Source organism: Muscardinus avellanarius, assembly GCF_963383645.1.
Source record: "Muscardinus avellanarius genome assembly, chromosome: 5".
NCBI lineage: Eukaryota > Metazoa > Chordata > Mammalia > Rodentia > Gliridae > Muscardinus > Muscardinus avellanarius.
This window is the reverse complement of record NC_137790.1, coordinates 120,411,087-120,433,186: the sequence shown is the minus strand read 5'-3', so window position 1 is coordinate 120,433,186 and position 22,100 is coordinate 120,411,087. Positions and strand designations below refer to the sequence as shown.

General features: G+C 42.5%; 1 protein-coding gene across 5 annotated transcripts in view; it reads right to left on the bottom strand.

Annotated features, from left to right (window-relative positions):
- KCNAB1 (potassium voltage-gated channel subfamily A regulatory beta subunit 1) overlaps positions 1 to 22,100 on the bottom strand; it is a gene marked incomplete at both ends in the record, with an annotated part of 333,646 nt that overhangs the window by 144,358 nt on the left and 167,188 nt on the right. The gene's annotated exons all lie outside the window — the stretch shown is intronic.

Genomic DNA, 22,100 nt, shown 5'->3' with positions numbered 1-22,100 from the left:
TCTTTTCAAAAAGTTAACTATGATCTTTGTAGTTGCTTCATAAAACCTTATACATAGCTGGGTGTGGTGGCACATGCTTATAATCCCAGCACTTGGGAGGCTGAATCAGGAGGATCGCAGGTTCAAGGCCAGCCTTACCGACTTAATGAGGTTCTCTGCAATTTAGTGAGACCCCAATTTCCAAGTAAATAATAAAAAAAATAGGGCTGGGTATGTAGCTCCAAGGTAGAATGCCCCTGGGTTCAATCCCCAGTTCCACAATAAATAAATTTAAAAAAACTATAGAAGCCAGAGGAGGCCTAGCAAATGGCATATTGGCTTGAATCCCTCAGAGTTTCAGTCTCCTTCCAAACAGATCCCATTCAGCTCTACATTATCTATCCTCAGCAAAAGGTCAACACTTTTATTTATTTGCAGAACAGCAACAACAAAAAATGTCTAACCTTATAACCCTTTAAACAGCCTCTTCAAAGAAGATACAAACCAAGCTCAAATGCGCAACACTTCCAGAAGCAAATCTATGCCGGGGCTTGTCTATCCTGAAAACAAACCACCCAAGTATTAAACACCCTTCAAAAGACATCTTGTCTCGTTGTCAGAACAGGAAAACTCAGAGCGGCCTGAGGGTGACAGACGGCGGCTCCCCAGCCAGCGTCTGGAAACCTGGCTGTCTCAAAGTGGCAGAACTGCTCAAAACCAGCTCAGGGGCGGGACGCACAGCTAGAACCCACCCATCATTGCGATGCCTATCAGGCTGGCAAGAGAATCGAGCTGGGACTCAGCTTTCCTTTTTGGCTAACGTACTGAGATCTGCAAACCTCTTTCCGCAGAACAGAAGCTCTGAGGGTTTATTTTTTCCTGACTTGAGCCAGAGCACATGGAAAAGCGCTTGCGGTCTAACTTTGCCAACCATCCGGCTGGGCCGGGGAGAGTTTGTATTCACAGTGACGTTTGTTGCTGGGAAGAAAAAGAAGTGGCGTATAGGGTGACCAACTGTCCCAGTTTTCCCAGGAGTGAGGAATTTCCCAGAATGTGGGACTTTCAGTGCAAAACCGGAATAGTTCAAATCAGGGTGGTTATTCAGCCCCAAAGCAGATTGAAGAGGCCTCGAGTGTCTTGCTAAACAGCATGGGTGTCATTCTCAGAGCTCCCGGCAGCAGAATTATAAGGATTCATCTTTACCCCTGATGAAAATCCCCAAGCAGGTGTCTCTCACTGTGTTCTCTCACGAATGTGTATTTCCTACTTTCCTAAGTAAATTTCTGTCTATGCCATTGGAAAAAAGAAAAGAAAAAAGAAAGTTCCCAAGCAGATTACCCATCCATTTATATAAAGTTGTAATATAAGAAAATGGTGAATGGTTAGAGGAGAGGTGCCAGCTTGCCCCAGCCCTGTGATGAGGAGAGTCTTGTGAATGGCCTACTCCTTGTGCCTGCCTGTAGCAGTGCTTTATGAGGGGACCCTGCACCCCCTAACCCAGACCTATACCCTCAGAAAGACCTGCAAAGGTCTTACTCATCACATGACAGTTAGCATCTTATCAGAGATTAAAGATTAGTAACCTGCTTACAGAACAAAGAATGTTTAGATTTCGAAGATGCCCCCCAAAATCTTCCAGCCAGGGTCTCAGAGGCCTGCCTTGTGTCCATCGGGCTGTATTCAAACACCAGACGATGGTCCTCAGACCTACTAAGGCAGGTCAGGCTGCACTTCCAGACACACTCCCCACCTCGAAAACTATGAAGACTATTATTATTATTATTACTTGGTATTGGGATTGAACCCAGGGATGTTCTACCTCTGAGCTATACTCCCAACCCTTTTTAATTTAATTTTTTATTTGAAACAGGGTCTTGCTAAGTTGCTGAGGTTGGCCTTAAACCTGTGATCTTCTTGTCTCAGCCTCCCAGGTACTAAAATTACAGGCATGCATGCCCAGCAAAGGTTACTTTTTACTCAGGCTCTTTGTACACCATAGGTGGACAGCTCTTCTCCTCCTGGTTAGTTCAGGATCCTAATGTGACTGATCACAGTGCCAGAACCCACAGGCAGCTTGAAGCTGCCTCCCTGTGGCAACTCAATGCTTCAGGCAAGGAACAGCTACTGAGTAGGGACCAGGACCATTCACAAGACTCCACCAAGCACCAGGGACCACACCAGGCATTCTTACCTGGTTCCCAGAAGCACACAGAACACGAAATGATTGGAGACAGCACTAACCAGCGTGCCCTGCGCTCTGAAATCACCTTGGCAATGCTCATGCGGTTCCCTCAGCCTAAGTGCTCTTCCCCCTTTTGCGGAATCTCTCTCCTCCAGCCAACGAGTGCTGATATTAGCGCCTGGCTGCAAAACTTCCCAACCTGAACCCTTCTTCCGCGCGGTACCAGCTCTTCTGTATGGCTTCTTCTGACATTAACTTTTTTCACACCTGGCTGATAAAACTGTATGTATGTATGTATGTATGTATGTATGTATGTATTTTGTGGTACTGGGGATGGAGCCCAGGGGCATTCTACCTCTAAACTACACCCCCAGCCCTATTTTGCTTTCTTTCTTTCTTTCTTTCTTTCTTTCTTTCTTTCTTTCTTTCTTTCTTTCTTTCTTTCTTTCTTTCTTTCTTTCTTTTCTTTCTTTCTGGTGCTAGAGATTGAACCCAGAGGCATTCTACCTCAGAGCTACACCCACAGCCTGATTTTTTTTATTCTTTATTTTTGAAACAGGGTCTTACTAAGTTCTAAAGGGCTTCACTAAGTAGCTGAGGCTGTCTGCGAACCCAGATCCTCCTGTCTCAGCCTCCCAAGTACTGGGATTACAAGCGTGTGCCACCATGCCCAGCTTCCTTCCTCCTCTCTCTCTCTCCCTCTCTCTCTCTCTCTCTCTCTCTCTCTCTCTCTCTCTCTCTCCCTCCCTCCCTCCCTCCCTCCCTCCCTCCCTCTCTCTCTCTCTCTCTCTCCCTCCCTCCCTCCCTCTCTCGTGGTATTGGGGATTGAACCCAGAGGCATTCTACTTCTGAGCTATACCAGCAGTCCTATATTTATTCTTCATTTTGAAATAGGTCTTTGTCTCTCAAATGCTGGAATTATAAGCATATGCCACCACACCTGGCTTGTATTCTTTATTTTTGAAACAGGGTCTCACTAAGTTGCAGAGGGCTTCACTAAGAAGCTGAGGCTGTCTGTGAACCTGCGATCCTCCTGTCTCAGCCTCCCAAGTACTGGGATTTCAAGCGTGCGCCACTCAACTTTATTTGAGACTGATGTCTCCCCTGGAGCTTTGCATTTCTCAAGAACAGGGCCCTTATCTATTAGTGTGTTTGCATCTCTAGCATCTTGCCTCATTCCCGAACCTATTTGATGTGGAAAGCATGTGTTTTTTAAAAATATATGTACCACTTAACATCACCTAATGTGATGCACATTTCCCTGTCCTATTTGTCTTATCTGTTCTCCCAACTCAGGGTGGGGATTTTGTTGCAGTTGCTGATTGCTACGTGCCCAGTGCTTGAAGCAGAGCTTGCAGATGTGATGGGGCCTAGTAAAAACCAGTCCAATGAACCAAACTTAGGATGGGGACAGGAAGCCAACTCTTCCCAGCAGGATTGTCACTGCCTCTGTGTGCTACCATGGAATGATCATCCACAGCCTTTCCCAGAGGGATCAGGTGAAAAACAAGTCAGCATATCTCCCTTACACTGTTCCTAGGACTGATTCGCCACAGGCCCCACAGGAAGCATGATCCCTGGAGGCCAGGGCTTCCATGGCTCTGGGGATGGAAACTCAAAGGCATGGCCGACTCTCAGGACTGGGGGACGCTCCTCTTTCTCCATTCTTATCCTCTGTTCCAGGCTCTGTGGAGGCTGGTGTGGCTCTTGACCCACAGAGGGGGCAGGGGGCAGGGTCCACACCAGGCCAGAGCTCTGAGAGGAGATTGACAGGCCAGCCTGAGGGAGGAGGTTTCCCAGAACCCCCCCCCCCAACTGTACACACACAGTTCAATGCCCAAATTGAAGGGACAAAACCCTGGGGCAAGCAAGATCAGGAGCCCTTGTCCGAAACTGTGCTGAAGGTGTGAAGATGTCGCCTTTCTCCCTGGGTGGACAGAAGGGTGCTAGCAGCTTCTCAGAACAGCAGCTCCCACTCCCTCCTATCTGGGACCCAGCAGGCGTCCTCCTGGACAGACTCAGGCAAAAGCAATCTCCACTTCTGGGCCCCGCAGAGCTGAGTTTGTGGTCTCTGCGTCTCTCCTGGCGCCTGTTCCCACAACCTGCTTACAGCAAATTTATTTTCCTCCTCATCAGCTTTGTTTGCTTTCCCCTCTCTCAGATGTGTTCTGAAGATGACGGCTCTCTGCAGGCTCACGGGAATCATCTCGCTCCCAAAGCCCTCCGGCTAATCTCCACGCCCACCCACTCCTTCTAGGGCAGGTCCCTGGACACCGCCATGAATATTCACACTGACGGCACCTCCCTCCAGGCATCACTGGGGACCAGCCATCCCTGTCTGAAGAAGAGTTGGGGCTAGTATAAAAATAGGGAGTTGTGCGGGAAGAAATGGACAAGTCCTTCTTGGCACTCACCACAGGCTCAGCTTCTCTAGGCGTCTTCCCCAAGCCTGCCTTTCCTTTCTTACCAAGAACCTGACGGGCCAAGTCCTGGACCACAGGGCTCCTGTCTCCTTGCTACCCTCTCTCCCTTGAGCCCTCAGGCATTGCCCCTGTACTGGGCCTCTTCCCATCTCCCCACTGGCTTCTCTTTTCTTTTCTGAGGGTGAGAAAGGAGGAGCAGACAGGTAGAAGTGGGGGGCTGCAGGGAGGCCCTGGTTCACCCTGCTGCTGGGGAGTCCCTGCCTCACATAAAGCAGAGGCCTGGCAGGGGCTCCTGGGCCTTTGCCTTTGAAGTGTTCTCTCCTGGTCCCAGTAGGGCTGAACCATCATCAGCTTATTTGCTTTTTCCTGACCCAGCACTCCTCCTTATATTTCTGCCAGCGGCACCCTGGTTTTCCTGAAGTTGAGTAGCTTGGCTAAGGTCAAAGCAGAATCCACCAGGGCAGAGCTGAGCAGGGAGCCTCTTCGTTCCCTGTACTCACCTTTTGAATGTGTGTGTGTGTGTGTGTGTGTGTGTGTGTGTGTGTGTGTGTGTGGTGAAGGCAGATGGAGGCTGGGCACACTGGACCGAATGGTACTACTTGGTGCTGGGAATTAGCTCTTAGTACTGGTGCACCTTCTGGAAAATGATGTTTGATGAGTTAACACTTGCCATGTGTAAGCTGTCAAGAACACACCAAGCTCCTCAAGCAAACAAAGTCCTGGCAGGATCTGGTTCGCTGCTGCCATAGCTCAGAATTCATGGCAGAATTTTCCAGGAGTCAAAAATCAGCCCTCCTGTTACTACTCCTAAAGAAACATGCACAACAGAGTCACAGAATCAACGTTCAAAAGCAGAAGGCTTTCCAAAGACATGCTCATCTATTTCCGAAGAAATAGAAGATCTTTTCTTCAAAAACAAAGGCATCTCCATTTCATATTAATTTTCATTTTATGACACCCTCTTTATCCCCATTTTGCATTAACTTCTGTCTCCAAGAATTTTGAAAACTCTCAGCCCACAGCGCTATATCCTGATGAGATTGGAAAGATGATAAAGTGTTGGTTTAAACCAGCTAATTGTGCAGAGTTGCAAACCCAAGTCCTTGCCAGTCAGGGCCCGGGGCAGATGACACCAGGGATAATTATCTGCTCGCTTTCCAGGCTTCTGTTGGTGGCACACTGCTTTTGAAAAAAGTAAAAAATGTGCTCTGCTGAGCGACTTTCAGTCTCAGGTATTTGTTTTCATCACCAACTCTCATTTTCTCTGAGAAAACGGAGACCCAGAGAGGCTAAGCGAGCTTCGTAAGGCCACCCAGCTGGCAGGCACCTGGGTACCGCCTTCTGAGCTGGTGATGTTTAAGACTGAACCCACCCAGTGTTTGCAGCTCTGTGAGGGAGATGCTGTCCTTCCCAACACTCATGAAGAAGCTGGGGCCAGAGAGGTTAGGCGACTGGCCACTGAGGGCAGAGCCCAGAGCCCAGCTCTGGTGCTTTGGTTCCTCTCCATGCTTCCTTCTCCTGAATCTTTGAGGAGCTGCCCCATGTTCTCCCAGGACAGAAAACAGACCCATAAGATTCCCTGCTCTGACCAAAACCTAGAATTAAGGTAAATCATTCCTGCGCTTACTTGCCAAGGCCTAACACAGTTGGGCAGAAAGGCCCAGGGGTTGGGGGTAGGAGTGATGTTCAGGAAGATGTCACACTTAAGCATTTGGTGTTCCTGTTACTGAGGCCATGTACTGTCTCCCAGAGACACACAAAAAGTAGAAACATTTCATCACACAGCCTGACAACATAGTGCATCCTAAAAACTTAGTGCGCGTGTTTTACTGAAATGCTTGTGTTGCACGTCACGCCTGGTGTTTTACGCTAAGAGAGTGGACTCGTAGGATATAAACACTCAAATGGTACTTTGGCTTTTGTAACCTGCATTTCTCATTTCTCTTGTTTTTATTTATTTATTTATTTATTTTTCAGTACTGGGGATGGAACTCAGGAGCATTGTACCTCCGAGCTACACCCCCAACCCTATTTGTTAAGTCTTTTTATTTTTGAAACAGGGTCTCACTGAGTTGCAAAGGGCCTCGCTAAGTAGCTGAGGCTGTCCGAGAACTGAGATCCTCCTGTCTCAGCCTCCCGAATGCTGGGATTACAAGCGTGTGCCACCATGCCTGGCTCATTTCTCTCTTTTAAAAGGCAAGTTCTCTTCCTGACTCCAAGGCCTGGACTCCTGCTTCCCCAAAGCCTCTCCAAATTGTTCTGTACGGAAAATAAAAATGAGATTAAGCTCTGCACTTAAGGACCAGCTGCAGCAGGTTGATTAAATCTGTCCACATCATACATACGCTGGCTCTGGAAATTTCCAAGTCTTTTGTGGTGTTCTCCCCCACTCGGCTGTAATTGTTTTTCAGGAGATAAAATTGCTTTGTGGACTCGCCCAATTCTGCTGGGATGAAATAACGAGAGAAGACAGCTTCAGCTGCTCAGCAGCCCAGGACCTCGGGTTTGGCCTGTGAAGCCCAGGGCTCCTGTGTTTTCCAAGGCAGGAGGCTACGGACTGATCAGCTGCTGCCCTTTGTAACCATGCAGAGCTTAGCTTCCCTATCTACTCACTATGTCCAGTCTGCTGATCCTACGCTGGCCGCGGTAGCCAGAGTCTCCTATGACGCCAGCCAAGGGATACTTGCAATGCAAGGGGCTCGCCCAGTCACAGCTCCAGGTCTCTGGAGCACTTTCAAGCATTCACAAGCCACACTCAAATATTTTCTCACAGTCTAATCTTGACATTCTCTGCCTGTAAAGCATCCTATACTCCGGCTGCATCAAATTTAATTTATCCCCAAAACATCATGCTTTTTTTTTTTTTTTTGCTAATGTCTTTTCTTAAAAGACCTACTTCTACCCAGAAAACTCCTAGTCATCTGTTGAAACCCAGTTCAAAGGCTCATAAGTAACATCTCGCTCTTACTTTGCATGTGATGTACCAGGAGTTGTCCTGAGCTCCTACACTCTGAACAAAGTGTAGTGCCCATTCCACCAGCAGTGGCATGGTCCAGACGCTTGCTAGAAAGGCAAATTCTAGAGGCTTATCCTGGACCTACTGAGTCAGAAAGTCTGGAGCGAAGCCCAGCAATCTGTGTTTTAACAAAAATTCCCCAGGTGAATTTGATGCACTCTCAGATTTGAGAACCACCGCTTTGACTTCCTCCTGAACACAACCCGGTGAAGTAGCTAACATTATCCTCACTTTAGAGCGGAGTCCACTGAGGCACAGAGATCGAGACACAAACCCAAAGCTACCCTCTAGACCCAAAGCCACACTCCCTTTCTCCCCCATGTGCTACTCTCTTAGGATTTTGTTTTCTCCATGTACACATTTCTCTTTACTCTAAATTGCTCTCCTTTCTATATTACCCAGCATGCTATATCCAATCTCCCTGTTCACATCCTATTAAACAGTAAATACCTGTGAGTCTCTGCTTTGCCTGAGACCAGCGAGGGCCTCCAGGGCAGGGAGGCTGCAGGCGACCTGGGATGAGGCACGTGGCCAAGGAAATTTTGCTCATAATCAATGAAAAATGAAAGAATCACAAGATCTTATAAACACTGTGCAGCGATAAAATAGTTTGAAACCGTTTTCAGTGTCTCTAGGGAGCAAAGGTTTGTGGATTCGCCACACTCACTTATCACTTCTGGTTGTTAAAGTAGTTTTCATGAGGGAAAGGCAGAGACGCTGCTTATGTTAGATGTAGAGTTAAACTGGCCATTGTAGTTCATGCCAACACCTGTAGTTCATGGCTATCCTGCGTATTTATTAATTGGCATTTACTAAAAGGAACTGATATTGTAGTGAATTCAAGCTATAATTCTAGTGCCCTACCCACCATGGGAAAAATGTACTTTGAGCCTCTCCTTTTGGATTATATTTCTATAATTTTTCAAAACCTGTTAGCAATTCTTTTTAGAGACATCCTGTTTTTCTCTAAATAAAAACATGTCTCAGGACTTGAAACATCCATATCAAACATGCAAGACTACTTCAAGTGGAAGACAGGCGCACTGACCTGCTGAGGGTGTTTCAGCAGAAGGGGAATGCTGGGTCTGGTTGGTTTCTGCCCAGTCGGCACTGTCGAACTTCTCCTCTCTGCCTTTACCCTCATGATAATCCTGGGGTGGGCACTGTTGACCCCATCTTTTTCAGGCAAGGAAACTGAAGCTCAGGAAGTTAACGTGCAGAGGGGTGGTAAGTGATGAGTCTGGGCTCTGAGCCTGGGCCTGCGCCTCCCAAGGCCACACTGCTCTCCAACGGTTTCCTCGATCATTAGAGGGGATGCTGGGAGACAAGGTCTGATTCTTTTCTTCTGGAGGTTGAGGTCAACCCTCTGACTTCTGTATCACATGGCTCTCCCTCTCCATTGACTCTGTTCAGCCCTGCACACCCATTTCTACTAGATGTGTTTTGAATGAGCAAATACCATTCTAAGACCGTCATCCTTCGCAGCACTCTGTGGCATTTTAAACATGTCCTCAGAGGGCTTAATCTCATAATCCTGACACTGCACTTTTGGCATTACTGATTATTTCAGTGTTTAATAGAAAAGTGTTTTCAGGCAGAATAATACATTTCACAACACATATGCCCCTTGACTTACAGTGAAGTGACATCCTGATAAACTCAACTGAAGTTGAAAATATCAGAAGTTGCAAATGCATTTACCACACCCAGCCTACTGAACACCAGAGTAGCAATACAGGACTTGGTTTTCACCTTCATGATTAGGAGGCTGAATGGCCACTAGGCTCGCCACTCTGCCCAGTGTCATGAGAAAGTGTCTTCCTGCACATCGTCAGCCTGGGAAAAGCTCAAGAGTGGAAATCTGATGTATAGTTTCTCCTGAATGCAGATTGCTCTTGCACCATTGAAAAGTTGAAAAATCACAAGTTGAGCCCTCTTACATCAGGGACAATCTGTGGTTTATAAGAAACTGTGCTTTATGAACACACTGTGCGTGTCTAATAACTTTGTTTGGAAGAGTTCTTGTCTTGGTGTGCTCTGCTGCTCCCCGCGACTCAATCCCACGCATCCTCCTTCCTTGAAGGGCCTCAGCAATTGACCCAGTCTGAGTGAGTCAATGCCTCCTCCTCACAGAGGCACAGGACCACAGGCAGCTGACTCCCCTCCCCCAAGCCTTTCCTGTGAGACTACAATGAGATCATTTCTATCCAAAGAATAGCTTGACTTAAGCTCCGTTTTGTAAAACCATTTTGTAAAGTTAGCATTTCTTGGAAAATGCATTTCTGAGTTAGCATTTCGTGTCAACCCCTCCTCTGGCAATAACATGAAGATTGTGATGTTATGCTCCCACCGACTGGAGCACAGCACAGGCGCTTCACGTTAGGAATAAAAGACCCAGAAGGTTCCTGCCATTTTTTGTTCCTGCATGCCTGACTTTACTGGTGGCAGCATCCCTTTCTGTAGAAAGTAAAATTGCTTTGCCAAGTGACTTTTGAACGTGTATTTTTTCTTAAAAGGCCATGAAAATTTATTTCTAACACTCTTAGTGCCAAAGGTTGCCAAACAGACTGTCAAAACTGGAGGCAGAGCTGTTGGAACTGCAGCCCAAGGCACCAACTGCCCAGGGGGTAGACAGTAAAAGTGTTATATTGGCCCTGTTTATTTTGCATAAAATTCAGTATAATTTATTTTTGCCAAAATGAAAGCAATTCTGATGACACTTAGGGTCTTCTTTATAAACTGACTTGCTTGTGAAGTGTTTTTATCTAAAAGGTCACATGCTGTGCTGTGACACTGGGAACCACTTGAGAATTGACAAAAGTGTTGTTCAGATCATGTAAGATAAGTGAAAGTGAAGGTTTGACATAAATTTGACGTAAGAAGAAACTACAATTCTTCTTTTTATATTAAATGACATTTGTTTAAAGTTAGATCAAATTAAGTACATGGCTCATTGGTGGCTGAGTTAAACACAAGATGCTGGGTGGATTCTGATTTCTGAATGGAAAAAGAAAGCTTAAAAAAGCTCTTACTCTCCTTAATCGAAAAATGAGCTTAAAGCACACATCTATGGTAGCCAGGTTTGGTGGAGAAAATAGGCTGGCAGCTTGCCTTGTTTCTTCCTTATTCATATCTTCTCTCTCTTAAAAATAATTTGTAAGTTTACCACCCCAGCTGTGAACTTTTGATCCACCTGGGGCTGGAGAGAGGGAGGACAGAGGCACTCTGTAGGGAGGAGGGGGAACGCTGGGCCCTCTTACACCTTCACAGTGTTGCTACAGCCATTTCTACATAGCAGTTTTTCAAGGAAGATGAAAAGCCTCTTCAAAATCACCAGCCACTGAAATAGAACCAGCGACAATTTTGAATGATCAGTTTTGGGGTGGGGGTGGAGGAAGGTTGCTTCTTCATCTTCTCCGCACAGCTTCTTCTAGAAGCAAAGGACTTGTGTGGAGGTGGTCAAACACCTGATATGACATTCACAGGGAAGAGAGATTGTTAAAGGCTCAGAAATTCATGCAAAGGACTCATGTGACTAACACAAAAATCTTCAAAATGTTCTCACCTAAATTCAAAAATTGAATCGAACTGCTCAGGTTTGAGATTGGCCACAAGAATATAGCTCCATCCTTTACTCTCACATTTCCTACAAGACCCCAGGGACTAGGTCCTCCCTTCTGTTCACCGTATGCTTAGCCTTAGTAGCTAAATAAAATTATCCTTGGGAGCTGTGTGGTTTAATTTAAATGCACCAATTCTTTAAAATGAGACATATGTAACCTATAAACTGCATGGAATGTCACAGCAAGCCAAGCAGTTTCCCTGTTTGAATGTTATTAAAACAAAATTAAGATGCAGAGATACACGGTCCTCCTCCTAACTAGGGACCAAATCCAAATTACATCTCTGATCCAGGGTTCAGGTGGGATGCAGTAGTCTGGCTGTAGGCTGGAGGGCTGCTCTGGCCAATTACAGGGATGGAGTGCTGGGAATTCTCTATTCCCAATGAGAAGTTTTTCCTCAAATGACCTTAGAGGCTCTTATGACAGTCTACAGGCATGCTCATTTTGTGGGATCATCATGGCCGACTTTTTCAAACCCTGTGACCTTAGGAGGCAGAAATTCAGTCTTCTGTTTTCCAATTATTTAACATGATTATTGAGCAGCTACTCTAGGTCAGCCCTCTTATAGCTGCTAGAGGCATATGGTCTGTAAGGCCTTCACTATCCCTACCAATAAGGGGCAGTCCCATGGCTCCAGGGGACACAGAAGACAAACAGGCAGATGCATCCATCCATTCCCCCCACTGTCTTTCAGAACTTCTTGTTTTTGTTCATTTGTCCAGTTTATTCCCCTTTCATCCTATGGTTGGCCTTAAACATGATGGGAGAAGAGAGACACAAATCTCAAAACAGAAACCATGTACTACAAATGTTTGTCATTTTCCATCTTCAGTATTCTTAAAAATGAGGACTTCTGGGAAGATGGTGACTGAGGGAGCAGCACGTATCAGTCCTGCTGGCACTCTCTATTGCCATGAAAACAGCATCTTGACAAAAGAAACGATATAAATTTGAACAGAGCACCGAGAATTAAAAGGTGGTGAGAGCTGATCATAGAGCAGAAAAGTATCCCACCTACCACCATGGCTGCAGCCACAGGGGCCTGGTGGCCCCATCTTGCTTCATTGTGCTGGGACTGCTGGCACTGTGGCCTCTAGAGACCCCTAGCAAAAAAGGCAATGACTTGAAATGAAGTAAGAGGCTGCAGCTCCTCAGAATTGTAAGCAGTTGGGTCCTTCTGACTGAACACTGGATATGACATGCAGCGGTGGCAGCTGAGCTGCCTGCAGCTGAGCTGTGTCCTGCAGAGATCTAGAGCAGTGATCAACAACACCATATGTGAATCAGCCGTCCCCATGGAAAACTGCCCAGCACAGCCTCAGGGACTCATGCAGCAAGCGATAGACTTTCTGGGTCTAAGACTTTGCAGTTCATCCTGGTGAAGTTGGGGATGAAGTCTACTGTTGAACCCAGCAGAGGTGCAGATTAGCAGACAGCCCCCAGGCCAATCAGGCAAAAGTCCTACAGTCCCCAGGTCTCAGATCCTAGCAGGGCCTCCAGAGATTACCACAGACCACCCAATTGTGGTGGACAGGGATAAGTCAGACCAACCCAGCTCTAGCTTTGAAAATGAGGACTCCTAGGTATACACTGGGGCTGGTCCTAGCAGCACCCACCACCTACATGGCAGGGAGAGATGCAGACTCAGGATTGGTGGAAAGTGTGAAGACCTGTTCTTAACACTAGATCGAGCCCCAGTGGTACCTGCTGCCTGCATAGACTGAGAGAAACTCAGAGACAGGTCCTTTTTGGGAGCTCAGAGACCCAGGCTTGCAGCAGGAAGGGTGCCGGTGGCACTCAGTGCCCGCATAGAGAGACACCAGGCCAGGGTCCCAATCATAAAATGAGACCAAAATGTGGGGTTATCAACTGACATAATTACTATAGGTTACAGAGCAAATGAGAGTGTTTGGAAGATGCTCGAGAATCTGTTATAGAGTGTGAACCTTGATTGGCTGAAAGAATTCCTTCAGACCCAGGAGGACTGCAGAGGCCAAGTCTACCCAGTATTCATATATTTGTATTGGTTGTGGTTTTTGTTATTTGTGTGTGTGTGTGTGTGTGTGTGTGTGTGTGTGTGCTTGCTTCCCCATCCCTTTTACAAGCTTCTTTCTTTATGCATATCTACTCTCATCTCTTCATCCCTTTTCTTTGTTTTCTTCTTACCTTTCTTCTTTTTCTTTTCATTGTCTTGCATTAAATCCACTTTATATCACTCTACTAAATACTCTGCATTGGTTACTAGAATTATACTACATGTTCACTATTTCTAAGCTCTACTATATATTACCTTACCAAATTCAAACTCTCATTCTTTTTATTTTCTTTTGTGGTACTGGGGGTTGAACCCAGGTGCTTTTATACCTCCAGGCTATACTCCCAGACCTATTTTATACTTTATTGGGAACAGGGTCTCACTAAGTTGCTGAGAGCCTCACTAAGTAGCTGAGGCTGGCTTAGAACCTGTGCGATCCTCCTGTCTCAGTCTCCCAAGTGCTGGGATTACAAGCGTGCACCACCACGCCTGGCTTTCAAACTCTTATTCTAGTCTATGCTATCTGCTGCTTTACCCTATTATTGCATTTACTACTTCATCACCTTCCTCCTCACTTAACTTTCACCACTGAATACAAGACAATTTGCCCTTGTATATACAGTTGACACCTACAGAGTGAAAGAAAGCTATCAAAAGCAACAAAGATACAAACTTAAGAAACCTGAAATCCTGAGAAGGAGGAATAGCAAGAAAGCATGTGCTCCCACAACCACACAATAACAGAACCTGGTAACACAGAATTGCAGAGATCACCAAAAAGACAAATCAGAAATTTAACAGTAAAAATGGTTAATAAATAGAATTTATTATAAATCCTATAAATCCTATAAATTTATTATAAATTATATAAATAAGTTAAAATAGGATTTTAAAAAAGAATTTAGAGAGAGCCTGAAAGAAATAAAGAAACAAAAAATTGGACACCCTGAACAGGAATCAGAAAGCTCTAATGGAAGTAAAGGATCCAATCATTGAAGTGAAGGCATCAGTACAAACTATAAGATGCCCTTCAATGGATGAGTGGATTTCAAAACTATGGGATATGTATACAATGGAATTTTGCCCAGCCACAAGGGAGAACAAAATTATGGCATTTACAGTGAAATGTCACAAAAAATAAGAAATCAGATGCTTTTCTTAATGTGCAAAATATTAGGGAGAAATGAGTAACAGGAGGAACTCTAGATAAAGAAGGGACCCTGTAGAGGAGCAATGAAGGTGACATATCTGAGGGGATAAGAGGGAGGATAAGGGAAACTTTTAAAAGCACATGATGTACTTAAACATATGAAAGTCAACCAAGAAGCCAAAAGCATGGGTAGGAGGGAGGGGGAGGGAAGGGGTTAGAGATTGGGTAAAGGCTGATTGGGTGATGTGTGCTTGTATATCTCCACAAGTTTTTTATCCCATTGAGATGTATGACTACAATTCACCAATAAAAATTTATAAAAAAAAAAAACACAAAAAACAATGGATTAGACCACATGGGAAATAGAAATCTCACTCTTAGAAGATGATCATTCCAAAAATGAATATATAGTATATAATTTAGAAAAACAAATTGACAGCATGAATTGGACATCGAAGAGATATAGGCCCATCTTAAAAGAAATAACCTAAGAATAATAGACACAGAGGAGGGAATAGAAGGTGAAACCAAAGGGAATAACAATCTTTTCAAAGAAGTAATTTAGAAAATTTTACAAACACAGAAAAAGAGTTTGATACATAGGTACAGGAAACTTATAGAACCCTCTTTAGACAGGATCAGAGAAAAAGTTCACCACACCACTTAAGAGTCAAACTGACTAATGTAGAAGCCAAAGAGAGAATCTTAAAGGCAACAAAAGCAAATGACCAAGTGATATTCAGAGGAAAAACAATTAGAATCACTCCAGACTTCCCAAACCAAGTCATAAAAACCAGGAAGGCCTGGAGAAACATATTTCAAATTCTGAAAAGAAAACAATAACAAAAAGTAACAACTTGCAGCCAAAAGTTCCTGCCCAGCAAAACTATCTCAAATTTGACAGGAAAATAAAAATCTTCTATGACAAACAGAGCTGAAAGATTTTATGTCTTCCAACCCAGCACTAGAGAAAATATTTAAAGAGATTAACTGCAAAGAAGAAATAAGCAATAAATGTCAGAACCATAGGAACAATAATTTCCATCAAACAAACAACTAAGCAAAGAAGAACAAATACTACTTCAAACAGAAGTTAAGACTCAAAATGTTAGGAATTAAAAATATATCTCAATCAATAATCACGCTGAACATAAATGAACTCAACTCCTCAATAAGAAGATATAAGGTGGCAAAATGGATTAAAAACCAGAATCCATCCATATGCTGCCTGCAATAAACGTACCTTACAAGTAAAGATAGTCACAAACTAAAGGTGAAGGGCTGGAGCAAGGTAATCCATGCCAACTGAATTTGAAGACAAGCAGGAGTAGCAACTATGATATCAGATAAATTAGACTTCAAGCCCAAGCTTATCAGAAGAGATAAAGCAGGTCTTTTTTTTTTTTTTTTTTTTTACCGGTAAAAGTAACAACCCAGCAGGTGTGGTGGCACACGCTTGTAATCCCCACGCTTGGGAGGCAGAGACAGGAGGATCGTGCAGGTTCAAAGCCAGCCTTGTTGCTTAAGAGACCCTGTTTCCAAAATAAAAATATAAAATAGGTCTGGGAGTGTAGCCTGGAGGTATAAGGGTTTCCAGGAACCCCAGTACCACCACCACCACACACAAAAAAGTAACAACCCAGCAAGAGAAAATAACAATAGTCAACATTTATGTCCCAAATGTAGGTGCAGCCACTTTCATAAAACAAACTGTTTGTGACATTAGGACACACATAGATTCCAATACAATAATCCTGGGAGACTTCAACACTCTTTTCACACTTCTACACCAATATTTTAGGCAAAAGTTCAGTATAGATGCCTCAGACCTAAAGAACACCATAAACCAAATGGGTCTATTAGACACATGCATAATACTCCATCCAACTATAACAGAGTTCTCAGCTGCTCATGGAAACATCTCCAAAAAATAGACCATATCTTGGGTCACAAAGTAAGCACTAGCAATTGAAAAAAATGTGACATACTCCCCTGAGTCTTTTCAGACCAAATGGAATGAAACTAGAAATCAACTAAAAGAAGACACAGAGTAATCACATAAACACGTGGAGTCTGAACACCACACTGCTGAATGAGGAATAGGTCATCAAAGAAGTAAGGGGTGAAATTAAGAAATTCCTATAAACAAATGAAAATAGAGACAGAGCATAATCAAAACTTCTGGGACACCTCGAAGGCAATATTAAGAGGAATATTTGTAGCACTGAGTGCCCACATAAGAAGAACAAAAAAATCACCAGATAAATAACATAATGACACATTTCAAAGCCCTTGAAAAACAGGAACAGTCTAACCCCAAAGGCAGTAAAAGACAGTACATTATTAAAATCAGAGCAGAAATAAATAAAGTAGAGAACATAAAAAATACAGAAAATCAACAAAACCAAAATCTATTTTCTTGAAAAAATAAATAAGATAGACAAACCACTAGCTAACCCAATCAAAAGAAAGAGAGAATCAATCCTAATTACTAAAATAAGAGATGAAAAAGGACAGCATGAAATTCTGGAAGATTATCATAAACTATTTTGAAAAACTATACTTCAACAAAATGAAAAACTTAGAAGACATTGACAATTTTCTAGACACATAAAACCTTCCTAAATTGAACCAAGAAGATATAGAAAATTTAAACTGACCAAAAGCAATCAAGAGATTGAGACAGCCATAAAGAGCCTACCATCAAACAAAAGACCAGGACCAGATGTGTTCCTAAGTGAATTTTATAAAACCTTTAAAGAAAAGTTAATCCCAATATTCCTCAATATATTCTGTGAAATAGATAAAAATGAGACTCTCCAAATACATTTTATGTATGAAGCCAAATCAAATTAATACCAAAACCAAATAAAGATAGCTGAAGAAAAGAAAACTATAGGCCTATATCATTGATTAGACACAAAAAAATAAACAAAATACTATAACACATTCAAAATCACATCAAGAAAATCATATATCATGACCAAGTAAGATTCATCCTAAGAATACAAGGTTGGTTCAATATATGAAAAACAATCCATGTAATTCATTACATAACCAGAACCCAAAACAAAAATCCCATGATCATTTCAATAGATGCTGAAAAGCATTTGAAAAAATATCCAACATCCATTTATGCTAAAAGCACTGCATAAAATCAGAATAGAAGAAACATACCTCAACATCATAAAGGCAATATACAATAGGCCCACAGCCAACATCATATCAAACAGGGAAAAACTGCAAGAATTTCCCCTAAAAACAGGAAGAAGACAAATATGATCATTATCATCACTTTTTTTTCAGTACTGGAGATAGATCCCAGGGGCATTCTATCTCTGAGCTACACCCAGCCCTATTTTTTATTTTGAAACAGGTCTAACTGAGTTGCAAAGGGCCTCACTAAGTAGCTGAGGCTGTCCTTGAACTGCAATACTCCCAAATGCGGAGATTATAGGCGTGAGCCACCATGCCCGGCTACCACTTGTTTTCAATATAATACTTGAGACTCTAGTCAGAGCAATAAAGCAAGAGAAGGAAATCAAAAGAGTACAAATAGGAAAAGAAGAACTAAAAGGATTCCTATTTGCAGATGACATGATACTATACATAGAAGACCTCACAAACTCAACCAAAAAGCTTATCATATCTGGATACAAAATCAGTCATGTGTGTGTGTGTGTGTGTGTGTGTGTGTGTGTGTGTTACTGATGGTGAAACCCAGAGGCTTTTCTACCTCCAGGCTATACTCCCAGACCTATTTTATACTTTATTTGGAAACAGGGTCTTGTTAAGTTGCCCAAGAGCCTAAGTAGCTGAAGCTGGCTTTGAACCTGTGTGATCCTCCTGTCTCAGCCTCCCAAGCTGAGAGTACAAGTGTGTGCCACCACGCTCAGCCAAAATCAATCTTAAAAAAATCAGAAGATTTCCTGTATGCCAACCATAAATTCACTGAAAAGAAAATCCAGAAAACACTTCCACTCAGTATATCCCACAAAAAATAAAATTCTTAGAAATAAATCTAACCAAGTAGGTAAAAGACTTCTACAAAGAAAATTATAAAATATTTATTTATTTATTTATTTATTTATTTATTTATTTATTTATTTTTTTAGGACTTGGTGGCACACACCTATAATCCCAGCACTTGAGAGGCTGAGATAAGAGGGTCACAGGTTCAGGGCCAGCCTGAGCAACTTATCAAGACCCTGTTTCAAAATTAAGAAGTAGAAAGAAAAAAAGGGTGGACCTAGGGTTGGAGCTCAGAGTTAGAATGCCTCATTCAATCCCCAGTACCAAAAAGAAGAAAAAAAAATGGAGTACATAGATATGGGACTAAATTCCTGCTTTGTCATTTACTAGCTGTGGGGTATTAGATAAATTGCTTAACTTTTTGGATAGCTTGTTTCCTAAAGCATAGTTAATCCTTTTTCCGGCAAAAGGTTGTCATCAGGATTAAATATATCACGATGTAAAAGGCCTAACCTAAAGAAGATGGTGAACAGCAGTGAGTTCCCTGCTATGCTTCTGTTGATTTCACTGAGGAAAACCAAATACTTCAGCATCGGTTTATTTTCAAACTAGGTCTCTCTCACCAACCAAAGTTTGTATTTCTTTTGTTTTTGTTTTTGTTTTTGTTTTTGTTTTTGTTTGTGGTACTAGGGATGGAACCCAGGGGCATTCTACATCCGAGCTACACATCCAGCCCTATTTTTTATTCTTTATTTTTATTTTATTATTATTATTTAATGGTACCGGGGTTCCTGGAAGCCCTTCTAACCTCCGGGCTATACTCCCAGACCTATTTTTTTAATATTTTTATTTGGAAACAGGGTCACTTAAGCCAGCGTGGCTGGCTTCAAACCTGTGTGATCCGCCTGTCTCCGCCTCCCAAGTGCAGGGATTACAAGCACGAGCCACTACGCCCGGCTTTATTCTTTATTTTAAAACAAGGTCTCACTGAATTCCAAAGGGCCTCACTAAGTAGTAGCTGAGGCTGTCCTCAAACCTCCCATCTCAGCCTCCCAATTGCTGGGACTACAAGCCTGCGCCACCACGCCCGGCTTCAAAGTTTGTATTTGTTTATACCATCTTTACTTACAAGCATGCAGTGGCTATCAGAAAGCAGAAAAGTCACCATGCATGGTAGTGCACACCAGCAATCTCAGTACTTGAGAGGCTGAGACTGGAGGATTGCAGGTTCAAGGCCAACCTACAGTAATTTTTTTTTTTTATTGGTGCACTGTATTCATACATCATAGTAGGATACATACTTTTGTAGACATACATGCACACTTTTCCCAGTCAGCCCCCACCCAATCCCCACCCCATTCTCTCCCTATCCCTCCCTCCCATGCTTGGCTTAGTAGTTGACATCTAGTATTATGGCAATTTATCTAAAATTAAAAATGATAATCTCACATAACAGTTTCATTTGTCTGATACTAAGCTTTTGATGACTTAAAGATAACATTTCAATATTTCTTTTTGCTTTCTTTCTTACCAGAGAATATTTTTTTCTATTTTTTAGGTGAAACTATCATATATATTATATATTTATTTTTCAGAAAAAAATCTATCCTAATATGGAATATGGAGTCTAGGTACCCAAAACGATCTTGAAAAAGAACAAAGCTAGAAGATATATATTTTCTGATTTCAAACCATATAAAGCTACAATAATTGAAACAGTGTAGTACTATTCTAAAGGCAGATATATAAACCATTGGAGTTAAATAAAAGCCTAGAGCTAAATTCTTCCATATATTGTCAAGTTATTTTTGACAAGGTTTCCATGAACATTTGGTGGTGGAAATGATAATCTTTTAACTAAATATTGTTAAAAAATAATAATTACATGAAAAAGAATAAAATTGGACCCTTACCTAATCCCATATACAAATATTAACTCAAAATAGATAATAGACCTAAATATAAATCTTAAGACTATAAACTTTTAGGAGAAAATCTGGGTCATAAAACCTCACAGCATTGAAATTGGCAGTGATTTCTTGGTTATGATTTCAATGGCACAGGCAACAGAGGAGTATACAGACTCCCTAAAAAAAAAAAATTGTATATCCAAAGACAGTGTAAACAGAGTTAACAGTTACTAATAGAATGGGATAAAATATTTCCAATTGCTATATCTGAAGGTATATTAATATTCCAACTAGAAATCCTAAAAATTAACAACAATAAAGGCAAACAATACCATTTAGAGATAGGTAAAAGACTAACATAAATAATGAATCTCCACAGATAACCAATCTTAATTGTCTGTTGGATGGAAACTCTTGTTTCTCTGGTTCTGGTATGTGTTACCTATTTCTTCTTTGTAGTTGATCTCTTTGAGTATTTTCTCTAGTGCTGGTTTTGAAGACAAAAATTCCTTCAGTTTCTGTTTGTCATGGAAGCTTCTTATTTTTCCATCTAATTTGATAGAAAGTTTTGCTGGGTAGGAAATTTTTGGCTGGAAGTTGTTTTCTTTCAGAGTTTGGAATATGTTACTCCAAGCCCTTCTGGCTCTCATGACTTGGTTTGGGAAGTCTGGAGTGATTCTAATTGGTTTGCCTCTGAATGTCACTTGGCCCTTTGCTTTTGTTGCCTTTAAGATTCTCTGCTTGGCTTCCACATTGGTCATTTTGACAATTATGTGGCGTGGGGATCCTCTTCTTCGATCCTGTCTAAAGGGAGTTCTATAAGTTTTCTGGACCTGTGTATCAACCTCTTGCTCTATGTTTGGAAAATTTTCTGCTATTACTTCCTTGAAGAGATTGTTGATCCCTTTGGTTTCACTTTCTTTTCCCTCCTCTATTCCAATTATTCTTAGGTTAGCTCTCTTAAAATGGGCCCATATTTCTTCAATGTCAGATTCCTGCTGTCGGATATTTTTTTCTAGATTAGAAACTATGCGTTCATTTTTGGATTGCTCATCTTCTAAGAGCGAGATTCTGTTCTCCATGTGTTCTAATCGGTTGTTTGTGCTTTGAATTGAGGCCTTTACTTCATTAATTGCATCCTTTATCTCTTTTTGGCTCTCTCTGAGTTCTTTTCGAAGCACCTCTATTATTTCTACAGTTATTTTCCTGATTTGATCTTCTAGAAATCTCTGATTTTCTGTTTTATCGGGTTCTGATGTTGTGGGGTTGTGGGCATTAATTGCTCCAGTATTATTCCTCTTTCCCATGATTTCGGATGTTTGTGCCTTCTCTGGGTTCTTCCCTTGGGTCACTAGGACTTCCCTTAAGGTGTTCTGGATCTCGAGTCAGTAGTATCTCGGACCCCACTACTCCTTTACTGGGTTTTATCACAGAGTCTCCAACCCAGAGAGTCGATAGAGGCTGCTTTAGACTGTGGGGGGTGCCAGGTTGCACGTTCTCCTATGGTGTGCCACCGCCCCTCCCCCACTGGGTCAAGTCCCAGGGAGTACAGTACTGGGATTTCTCCTCTGTGGCCCGCAATTTGACTCACTGTTCTTGAGTACGCAGATGTAGCTGTACTGGCCTCGCTGAATTCGCTGCTGCTGCCGCCGGTGTTAATATGGCGCCCTAAAATATTTATTTATTTATTTATTTATTTATTTATTTATTTATTTATTTTTGGTGGTACTGGGGTTCCTGGAAGCCCTTCTACCTACGAGCTATACTCCCAGACCTATTTCATACTTTTTTTTTTATTTTTGGAAACAGG